Source organism: Phaseolus vulgaris, chromosome 11, assembly GCF_000499845.2.
Source record: "Phaseolus vulgaris cultivar G19833 chromosome 11, P. vulgaris v2.0, whole genome shotgun sequence".
Taxonomy (NCBI): Eukaryota; Viridiplantae; Streptophyta; class Magnoliopsida; order Fabales; family Fabaceae; genus Phaseolus; species Phaseolus vulgaris.
Window position 1 is genome coordinate 34350901 of NC_023749.2, and position 11480 is coordinate 34362380.

The following is an 11480-nucleotide window of genomic DNA, read 5'->3' on the forward strand; positions in this document are numbered from 1 at the left end:
GGCGTCATCCAGGTGTCTCCCTTGGACAAAACACATACCTGCATCTGCTCTTCCTCAGGCACACCCGCGAACATGCTGATGCGGGGCGCCCTCTGCGTATCTTGGGTCAAAGAGGAATGACTCCTCGACCTTCCCCTTGATGTATAAATCTGGAGGACATCCACCCTGTTGTCTTCCACGAATCGACGCGGAGCTTTGAGAGTCTCCTGGATCACTGTCCTCTATCTACCCCCCTTGCCTGAGCTGGCCAGCTTTGCGAGCAGGTCAGCTCTGGCATTTTGCTCCCTCGGGACATGTATCAGCTCAAGAGCGTTGAACGCCCCCTTCAACAACTGGACGTATTTCAGATACGCCGCCATCTGTGGGTCATTCGCCTGGAACTCACCCGACACCTGCCCCGTAATCAACTGAGAGTCGCTCTTCACCAGGAGGTTCTGTGCGCCCATCTCCTTGGCCAAGAGCATTCCTGCTATCAGGGCTTCATATTCTGCCTGATTGTTACTTGCCTTGAAGGCAAAACGCAAGGCCTGCTCGATCAGTATGCCGTCGGGTCCCTCCAAGACTATTCCCGCACCGCTCCCTTGTTGGTTTGAAGAGCCATCAACCGAGAGCAGCCACTGCGAACTCGCTTCCACCTCTTGCTGACCTCCGGGCGAAAGTTCTGCTACAAAATCTGCGTACACCTGCCCTTTGATGGATCCTCTAGGCTCGTACTGGATGTCGAATTCTGACAGTTCCACCGTCCAGCGTACCATTCTTCCTGCCACATCAGGTTTCTGCAGTACTTTCTGTATAGGGAGGTTGGTCATCACCACCACCGTAAAGCTGTGGAAGTAAATGACGGAGCCTCCTAGCAGAGAACACTACCGCCAGCGCCGCCTTTTCCAGTGCTTGGTACCTCGTCTCAACCCCCTGTAAGGCCTTGCTTACGAAGTAGATGGGCTTCTGACTCTGGTCCTGCTCTTGGACCAATACGGAACTGATGGCCCGCTCTGTTACAGTAAAATATAACCGGAGGGGCACACCCGCTACCGGCTTGCAGAGGACCGGTGGCGTCGCCAGGTACTCCTTCAGCTTAATGAAAGCCGCTTCGCATTCATCAGTCCATGCAAAGCGACTGTTCCTCTTGAGGCACTGGAAGTACGGGTGCCCCTTCTCTCCTCCGGCGGAAACAAACCTTGAGAGCGCCGTCATCCGCCCTGTCAGCTGTTGCACCTCCTTCACCGACGTCGGGCTCCGCATGGCGATAATAGCCGCACACTTGTCGGGGTTCGCCTCTATCCCCCTCTCGGTGAGCAGAAAACCCAAGAACTTACCGGCCTCCACCCCGAAAACACACTTCTCGGGGTTCAACTTGAGGCGGTACTTGGATATTGTGTGGAACAACTCCTCCAGGTCTGCCATGTGCTGCACCCTATTTTGCGACGCCACCACCATGTCGTCTACATAGGCGTACACATTCCTCCCCAGCATTGGCACCAGGACCTTGTCCATTAGCCTCTGGTACGTGGCGCCCGCATTTTCCAGCCCGAAGGGCATCACCTTATAGCAGTAACTGCATGTCTCAGTCATGAATGCAGTCTTGCTCTCGTCTCTTGGGTGCATCTTGATTTGGTTATACCCTGAAAAGGCGTCCAGGAAACTTAGCACCTTGCTGCCGGACGCACTGTCTACCAAGGCGTCGATGCTGGGCAGCGGATACGAGTCCTTTGGGCATGCCTTGTTCAGGTCCGTGAAGTCAACACACATCCTCCACTTTCCGTTCGCCTTTTTCACCAAGACGACGTTGGCGAGCCACTCAGGGTACTGAATCTCCCTGATGTGGCCAGCGCTCAGCAGCTTCTGCGTTTCGTCTTTCACCACCTGTTGTCGTTCCTCATTGAACTTTCTCCTTCTCTGACGCACGGGGCGGACCGTGGCGTCCATGCTGAGGTGGTGACACAGGAAATCGGGGTCGATGCCTGGCATGTCCGAGGCGGACCATGCGAAGGCGTCCAGGTGGCGTGAAATCACTTCTGCCACCCCCTCCTGTTCTTCTGGGCTTAGCGAACTTCCTAACTTGAAAGTCTTGCCGCCAATCTCCCTTTCTACGGCGCTAGCCGCAGGCTGCTCCCTGCTATTATCTTCGACAGGCGCCGCCTCTTCCACGGGCGCCGCGTCGTCAGGGCCTCCCTCCATTGGCACATCTGCTTCGGGCATCGCCCTCTCCACTATGACCTCTTCAGGCGTCAGCCCAGCGGGCGTCGCCTCAATCATCGTCGCGTCCACGCTCGGCGGACGTTCATACACCATGAATACGCCTCTCTTCGTTTTCAGGTTGTTTTCATAGCATTTCCTCGCCTCCTCCTGGTCTGACCTGATGACTATCACCTGGCCACTGAGGTCCGGCAGCTTCATCTTCATGTGACGGGTGGAGGACACCGCGCTCAGACGGTTTAACGCCGGTCTGCCCAGCAAAATATTGTAGGCGGAATTAGCGTTCACGACGAGGTACCGGATGCTCTCGGTACGGGAGGCCTCTCCGTCTGTGAACGTAGTCCTCAACTCCAAGTAACCCCGGACTTCCACCTGGTTATCCCCAAACCCATACAGGCATCCTGTATAGGGGCTCAACAGATCGGGGGACAACCGTAACTTATTAAAGGTCGAGAGAAACATGACATCGGCCGAACTTCCTTGGTCCACAAGCACTCTGTGCACCTTCCTTCCGGCTGTGACGACTGAGATGACAACGGGGTCGTTGTCGTGGGGTACCACATCTCGGAGGTCTCTTCTTGTGAACACAATATCTGACTCCCATGGTTCCCCCGAGAGCCTCTCTTCGATCGAATTCACCCCCCTCGCGTATTTCTTCCGCTGGGAGGCGGTGGGTCCTCCGCCGGAAAAACCTCCAGCAATGGTGTGGACCTCGCCAAGCACAGGCATCTCGTGTGCTGGTTCATCTGCCGGCGGCGGCAAGGTGGCGGTCGTTGTGGAATCTGCGACATAGTCTTTCAAAAACCCAGTCCTCACCAGCTCATCTAGCTGGTAGCCCAACGACAGGCAATTATCAATTTGGTGCCCGAAAGCCTCGTGGAATTCGCACCAAGAGTCTTTACGGGGCCCTAACACCTTGTCGGTCTTCGCCGGTCGCCTCAGCCTCTCAGCTATGTTGGGCACGGCGATCAAATCCTTCAACTCAACCACGAAGTTGTACCTCGCCGGTCTTGCTCTTTCTCTGGCGGGGCGTTCGCCTCCTGCTGGACCCCGGGGCTGGGGCTTTCTGGCCTCGTAGGGGCGTCTCGCCTCTGGCTTCTTTCTCCCCGTCGTGGTCTCATTGACTCTGACGGGTTGAACTCGCGCCGGTCCCCTCGGGCGTGAGGGCACGGCGCTGGTGCGCTTCACACATACCTCCCCCTCCGAAGCAATATGCTCTACCGCCCTACACCGTAGTTCAGCGAAAGTCCTAGGGCGATTGCGGATAATGGATTCTCCGAAGGGGCCGGGGCACACGCCTTTCACAAATGCGTACACGATCATAGGCTCCTCTGTTGTACCAACCTTCACGACCTGGGCCCCGAAGCGATTGATATACTCCTTCAGGGTCTCCCCCTGATACTGCTTCACATCGAACAGGTCGTAGGAGACCGGCGGGGCCTTGTTGGCTAAGTACTGTTCACGGAACAATCGCGACAATTGGCGGAAAGATGTGATATGACCTTCTGGGAGGCTAATGAACCAGTCCATAGCCATCCCGGTCAGGGTGCTCATGAAGAGCTTGCACTTGGCAGCATCAGAACCGCCTATCAGGACCATCTGCGTGTGAAATGCAGCCAGGTGCGTCTCTGGGTCCTCCATCCCGGTGAAGATCACCTTGGGTCCCGCGAAAGTGTTCGGGGATCGCTGCGTCTAGGATCTCCTGTGAGAAAGGAGTGGAAAACTCCCTTGGTGGGGAATGGTTCTCCATCTCGTCATGCCCAGGCCACCTCCTATCGTTTCTCAGGCCCTAGCGCAACTCCTCATTCACACGGTGGAGCTCTTCGTTCCACTCATGCGAGGCGTCAAGGTCTGCCTGCATGCGTTCCTGCTCCATTTTCGAATCCGCCATGTCCTGCTGCAACCCCCTCATTATTTCCAGGACCTGCTGCATGGATAGTTCTGCTGGGGCTGCGCGTGCTGTGCTTCGTCTAGTGGGGGCCATTGTCACTCCAACCTCCTTCAACGTTACTGTAACTTGGTAGATTTTCTCGAACTTGTGATGGGACTGATGTTTTATATCGGCCCCACGGTGGGCGCCAAATGTTTCGTCCGGCTGACCGGGACGTCTTCGTGCGCGACCTCAACCGTCAGCTAGGGACTCCTTCCCACTGGTTGCCTGTGGATTCCTGCAAAAAAGAGGACAAAGAGACGCCCTAGCGGCCGTGTGCACTCCGACGCTCAAGTCAGCCAGCAAGAAACACCAAAACTGTCCACCTACGTCTCCGAGCACCGCGTATGGCACTCTGAAGGTGGTAAAAGAACTGTGTATATGTGTGTGTGTTGTCTCTTTCAGGAAAAAATATTTCCCAGTCACTTGTACGCAACCTTGAAGCACGAGCAAGCAACTAGAGATTTCTGGTAAATTTGCCAAAAGTTCCAACCCTCTTTCCAACATTCTCTGCACTATTTAAACTACCCCAGCATTTAAAGCGCCTTAAAGCGCTTTTAATCACAAACATAACGCACTCATTAAAGCGCTTAATTAGAAAACGTAGCGCATTTAAGACGTTGAAACGCTCGGGAGCCATTATAGTACCTGAATGCTCGAAAGGGAAACTGTATTGAATGACTTTTAATTACTTGGCACCTGACTAAAGGGTGTTTCTATTCTGGTATGGCTATCGTACACGTGGAGGGCCTCACGACGCCATGACCCCATCTGGGGGCGTTTCTGCCCATCTGGGGACGTCTCTACGTGTGAGTCCTCCTGCTTGGGAGTGCTACTACGCTAGGGGTGACTTTTTGGGTGCCAACTCATGCACCCAAGTATCTGGTCACTTACTTTTAGAGCGTATCTGCCTTCCTCTTGTACCCTGCACCCAGCTGCCCTGGGCGTGACCTTCCTCTTGAGTCGTATCTGCCCCACAAGCGTCTTTGGGGCAGCAGGAGCACTTCACGAGTCAGGCTGCCCTACACTGATGCTTTCACTATGGCCTTGAAGCCACCTTTTCCTTCTCTTTATCACTGCCCCAGACTATCGGGACCTGAGGCCTTCCCACGGCGTCGCTCCCTCCATGGTCTTTCCTACCCATGGGTATCGGGGAACCACACTGTGATTGCCTTTTTTTTACACTGTTTGATCTGGCGACGCCCTAGTTGGGTGACGCCTTCACCTAGGCGACGCCTTGCCTTGGCGACGCTTCCTCTTGGCGATGCTGGCACTTGGCGTCTCTCCACCTAGGCGACGCCTTGTGTTGACTTTGACTCTTCAGCCGTTGACTTTGACCTGATTTAGTCAACGCCCGGATACGGGACGGTACAATAATTTTTTTAGTTCTTCACAATTAAAAGAAAAATAAGCATAATGGATTTAAAGACTCCTAGAACACTAAGAACATAAGACTCGAGAAAAAATGGTAAGGAAAAAAAATTGACAAAAATAATTCAAAAGCAGAATTTTAAATTGCTTAATGAATAAAAAGGAGAAATTGTAAATGACTAGAATTTAAAGATTGAATTGAAAGGTGTTTAAAGATAAAAGCGGAATTTAAATTGTTGGAAGATAAAGACATAATTGAAATGTGTTGGAATTTTAAAGCAATCAACTCAGAAAAGATAAGCACAATTAAAATCATGCTCTGATACCACATGATGTGAGTTAATTTTAAGGTTGCACATTTTATGGGTTGCACTTTGTTTATGATTTTTTGTTTCAAGCATAATATGGTTAGAAACCCAAAGAAGATTCCCACTAGACATGAACTTAACCAAGTGGTTAAATAAGTGTGAATGTGCACTTCTAGAGGGTAAAGAGAAAACACAAGATAAGATGATGATGATGAGGTGTTGAATTAAGCACAAAAAAGGAAGCAATTATAATAGATGAACTGAATTGTAAATGAAGAAAAGGAAGAATATAAAAAAAATGGAAGAAGAGTGGCGCAAAGAAGGAAAGGAAGAGATGAAGAAAGCTTATGGAAAAATGGGGTAAGGAGTCACGCCACTTGGAGGATGGAATGCTCCAAGATGAGTGGTGTAGAGCTGCCACTTGAAGTGTAGATCACTCAAGATAAGACCCAAGGATAATGAGAGACTCTATTTTCTTTCAAAATTCAACGTGTGAAGTGTCTCTTGTGTCCTTAGTCATCTGCTTGGCTAATTGGGTTGTATCAAGTACCCAATTCATTTCGCAAGACATTAAATCTATCTCAGCACAAAAAAAAAAACATATGTGATGGCGGTTATAATATGACGGTTATTAAAAACTGTCACAATTTACTGTATAATACGACAATTTCGTAAGCACCATAATGTTCCTTCAAAATGTGACATTTAGAATCGTCATAATTGTCCTTAGAAATAAACATTTATATGTTTTGTTCCCTCCATCACATTTGTTTTATTTCCCCCTAAAATTTCATTTCTCACACTTACTCAAAATTTTAATTTTTCAAAACCCTATTCTCTTCCATCCTCCAAAATTTTCTAAAACCCTTTGAAACCCTATTATTCCGCACAACTCTGCTACTGTTGCGTGATGTTGGTTCTAGACGTGCAGTGCACCCTTGCAAATACTGCACAAAGCTCACCGCTGAACCTTCTTCCCAAGCCAAACCTCTAAATTGCGTTCCCAAATCAAAGCTTTCGACCATTTGAGAGCACATAGTTTTCTTTGAATTTCTCTTTGAACCCTCGCTTCTCTGTTACAATTTATCTCTCTTTGAATCCCCCTGTGCATCACCTTCTTCTCTACCGCATCCACCGACTACTACCATAGGTGGGATTCAACATCTCGTCATCCTTGTCGAAGTTAACAAGTTTGATTCAATTTCTCACTCCACCAACACACTGCATGTTTCTTTCTTCGTATTATGCTTCTCACACTCCTAAACTCTTGTTTCGCTGTTTTAGGGTTCTTACGGACACGCACAACATAGAAAATTGTATTATCGAATGTTGGACCGATTTAGGGTTTTTCCGGGTCCTCTGTTCCTTGTGGGAGGTACACTAGATCATCAGGTTCCATTTAATTACGCATTTTTTCATTAATATACATAACTTTCAATTTCTTGATTTCAAACCCTAGTATGCATTTTTTTGACATTCAACTGCCAAACGATAAAGCATTGGTTGGGCATTCAGTAGTTTCCTTCATTTTCTATGAGGAAAAGTGTAGAACTAGATTTGGAACTTATGGTTTCTAACTTATTGTAAAATACACCCCCACTTCCATGCCCCCACTTCTAAATATGTTCACCCATTTTTAAAAGGACAAAGAGTGAACAATATTTCTTACATCCTTAACTATGCGCATTTTTTGGCAGCACATGTTGTGTTACCTATATCAAAGACAATAACATAATAATTGAATAATAAAGTTGTTTATTACAGAAGGGTGAAGTTCTAATTTCTTTGGTATTACTTTTAATTTTTTTTGCGTTTTTTTCTCTTTTAATAAGAGAATAAATCATGAAGAGCGCATTTTCTATTTGTAATTATGGCTGTATTTGTAACTATTTTTCTTTCATTTATGGTGCAGCTTGTGGAAAAGTTTGGTATTGATCCTAACAATGCTTTTGCGTGTTGGTATTGGGTCGAGTGGTGAGTAATGTTTCATCTATCTCCCCCTCTTATTAGCCTGTTAAAGAATATTTGAAGTCTACAACATATTTGATTATGATGCTCTGAAATGCGACTTGAAATTTGCAGTGCTGTTGGAGTTTTGCCATTGTTTTCTCTATAATAGAGAAGTATGTCTTTCACTGTTAGTGTAATTCTAATCTATAGGCACCTCTTATAGAAGAAAATGTTCCTAGAAATAGTATAACTTCTTGTGGCTTTATTGTTCTTCACCTTCTTTCCTTAAGGAAATAATCAACTTCACAGATTACAAGAATGATGTAGATAAGAATGCTTTTGATGATCATAACCTTTTATAATGAGATATAGTGTAGTTTGGTCTCCATTAATATGTATTTAGATTTCAATTATGTTCTGCATAATATTAGCATTGGTAGTAAAATACAACTTAGTTTTGAATATTCCTTTGGTAGGAAACTAAGAAACATATACTTGAATGTTTTCTTATGATGGTCTTTTTCTCCCTTAAAGGTTCTTAAATGGGACTTCAAGAATTGATCAACATTTATATTCACAGCCCTTTGAAAACAATATACCTATAAATGCCCCTTTTCTAATATTTTATACTTTTGAGCTTTACTGTACATGTGGATCTCTGTTCAACCATTTATTCTTTTAATCATCGTGATACTCCATACTGGTTATCCCTCCAGTATGTTAATTTTATAATCTATAATGTTGTGGTTGATATTTCAATTCAACTTTTTACTTGTTTGGAATGCTAATCCTTTTGTAGTGGATGATGATGACGATGGACTATGGAAGCCCTCAAAGATTCCTAATCCAGCATACAAAGGACTGTGGAAACGCAAGGTTCTTAATGCCACACATTTAAAGTTGAAGTCATTACTCTTTTAGGCTTTTTAATTGTTGAAAATTGTTGAACTGCAATATATATTTTATATATATATATATATATATATATTCTGTAAAATGAATTGCAGTTGATCATGATTTTTACACAGTAGAGAAGGATTACATTAACAATATACTATTTTATTTTGTCATTTTATGGTTTAATTGTAAATTTGTGGTTTAATTGTATATTGATCAATATGTTTAATTGTAGATAAATAATCTAATTAGTACTGATTGACTTTACTTTTAACCTTTTAATTTATCAACTAATAGTAAAAAAAAAATAATGCCAGTATAAACTGATTTTAAGCTAGTGTTCATGTTATGCACAAAGTCACATATGCAGAATAAACTGCATAAACTTGTATAAACTGATTTTAAGCTAGTGTTCATGTTATGCACAAAGTCACATCTTGCATTATATCTTGAATTTCATAATATAATATTATTTTCATTTATTTTTTAAAAATTGTCAATTAACTCTAAATATATTTTAATTTATTCGAGGCACGGGATGTCGGAAGTGGTGCTCCTTCACCAAACCAGAATATTATAAGATCAAGTGGAGGCAATAAGACAAATCGGGAGGATTGAGAGTTTAATTGTAATATATTCAAAAAAGTGAAACAATTTATATTGATAGTTTAATTTACTTGTTGTTTGAATTAGTTTGATATTATCAACTTTGTTTTCAGCGAATGAATGAAGTCATCTTTTGATTATATTTATCAATTTTAATTATATTATTAAGTATAATTATATTATGAAATTAGTTTATGTTACAATTTAATTATATTAAGAAATTTAACTATGCATTGAAATTTAATTATAATATCAAATTAAATAATATTATGAAATCAAATTATAAAACAAAATTGAATAAATTATTATAAATATTAAAAATTAAATTAAATATTTAATACTTTAATTATGACAGTTATAAAGGGTATTATAAATGTCATACTATATCATATTAAGTGGCGTTTATAACTATCATAATTTATGCTAGAATTGGTTTACCCAGTTTTAAAATTACAACATTTATAATTGACGTAAATTACACACTTAAAACCATCACTTTATACAATACATTATATGACGTCTGCTCCAACGGTTCTCACTTGACTGCCACATTAAACTTTGTGGCAGCAAGAATTCTGGCGGTACGCGAGACCGTCACAGACGTATAATGTGACGGTTATAAACGCTAGGTTTTATGAAAATAACCTCCACAACATACACGTTTTTTTGTAGTGTCTCTAGAAAGAGGTTTTGTAAAATTATTAGCAAGTTGTTTTTTAGTTTCAATAAACTTAATTTCACAATTACCATTTAGAACATGATGACGAATGAAATGAAACCTAATCTCAATGTGCTTTATTTTGGAATTTTGAATTTGATTCTTTGCGAGATTTGATGGCATTAGTATTGTCACACAACAATGGCAATTTGCTTAGCTTTAAACCATAATCTTTAAGTTGTTGTTGGATCTAGAAGATTTATGCACGACAGCTTCCAACAACAACCACACAAGCTTGTTTCTTGTTGTGCCAGGCGATAAGACTAGAACCAAGTACGTGATATGTACCACTTATGCTTTTCCTGTATAAATTACACCTTGTAAAATCTGAATCAAAATATCCAATAAGAGTTATAAGAGAGTTAGAAGGACACTATAGACTAACAATGTTTGTTCCTTTGATATATTTAAGGATTTTTTTAGCAGTAGTGATGTAAGATTCCTTAAGATTTGTTTGGAATCTTGCACACATTCATGCATCAAACATGATTTTTAGTTTGCTTGTAGTGCGGGAGAGAAGGAATCCAATCAACCCTATAAACTTGGTTTGATCTACATATTTTCCAACCAGATCAACATCCATGTAACAACTTGTTGACATAGGTGTTGTAGCTTTTTTTGCAGTTTTCCATTTCAAACATCTTCGAAATGTCCCTACATTATTTAGTTTGACTCAAAAAGATGCATTCTTCATTTGTTTGACCTGCAGTCCAAGGAAGTATGACAATTCTCTCATCATGGACATCTCAAACTCCCTCTACATAGCTGATACAAATTCTTCACAAAGGTTATCGTTAGTGGCTCTAAAGATTATGCCATCAACATACACTTGAACTAGGATAATATCATATATACACTTTGTAGTGAAAAAAGTCTTTTCAATTTTTCCTCTCTCATATTCATGAGATAAGAGAAAATTGCTAACCCTCTCATACCACTGTCGAAGGTCTTGCTTCAGTCCATACAAAGCTTTTTTAAGTTTGAAGACATGATCAGGATGCTTATGATCTTCAAAGCCAGGAGGTTGAAAGGCAAAGACTTCTTCATTGATAAAACCATTCAAAAAAATGCTTTTTACATCAAACTGAAAGAGTTTAAAGGCACCTCATACATGCAAAGGAAATCAACAATCTTACAACTTCTAATCTTGCTATAGGGGCAAGTGAGATGCAGTCCAATCTTGTGGTTGATGAATTGATTGGAGTGGCACCGGAATTGAATTGAAGCAAGTGCAACAAAATGGAGATGAGGTGCAAGGATTCATGAGATTGAAGGTGCAATGAAGGGGAAAGAGGTTTGGCCAACCTTCCCTAGGTTCACTAGGCCTAATAGACTCACTAACAAGAGTGGTTTGGGAGAGAATGAGTACTCAAGTTCTGAACTCTTCATTCAATATATGAAAATTTGAATACATGAGTGAAAATTAGGGTATTTATAGATGAATGTAGTTTGCTCCTTAAGCTACCATAACTCTAGTTAAGTAGACTTAACTAAGGTAAGTATG

At 43.0% G+C, this 11480-nt stretch overlaps 1 long non-coding RNA gene across 4 annotated transcripts; it reads left to right on the forward strand.

Annotated features, from left to right (window-relative positions):
- Positions 1-6574: 6574 nt before the first annotated feature.
- On the forward strand, positions 6575-9400 carry LOC137830282 (uncharacterized). Of its 4 annotated transcripts, none has more exons than XR_011084177.1 (5): positions 6575-6955; positions 7090-7180; positions 7718-7779; positions 8555-8631; positions 9184-9400. It is a non-coding gene; the product is annotated as an uncharacterized lncRNA (long non-coding RNA). The 4 variants fall into 4 exon arrangements; XR_011084190.1 differs by having other exon boundaries at positions 6692-6955; positions 7090-7197; XR_011084176.1 differs by lacking the exon at positions 9184-9400 and having other exon boundaries at positions 8555-8862.
- Positions 9401-11480: the final 2080 nt, after the last annotated feature.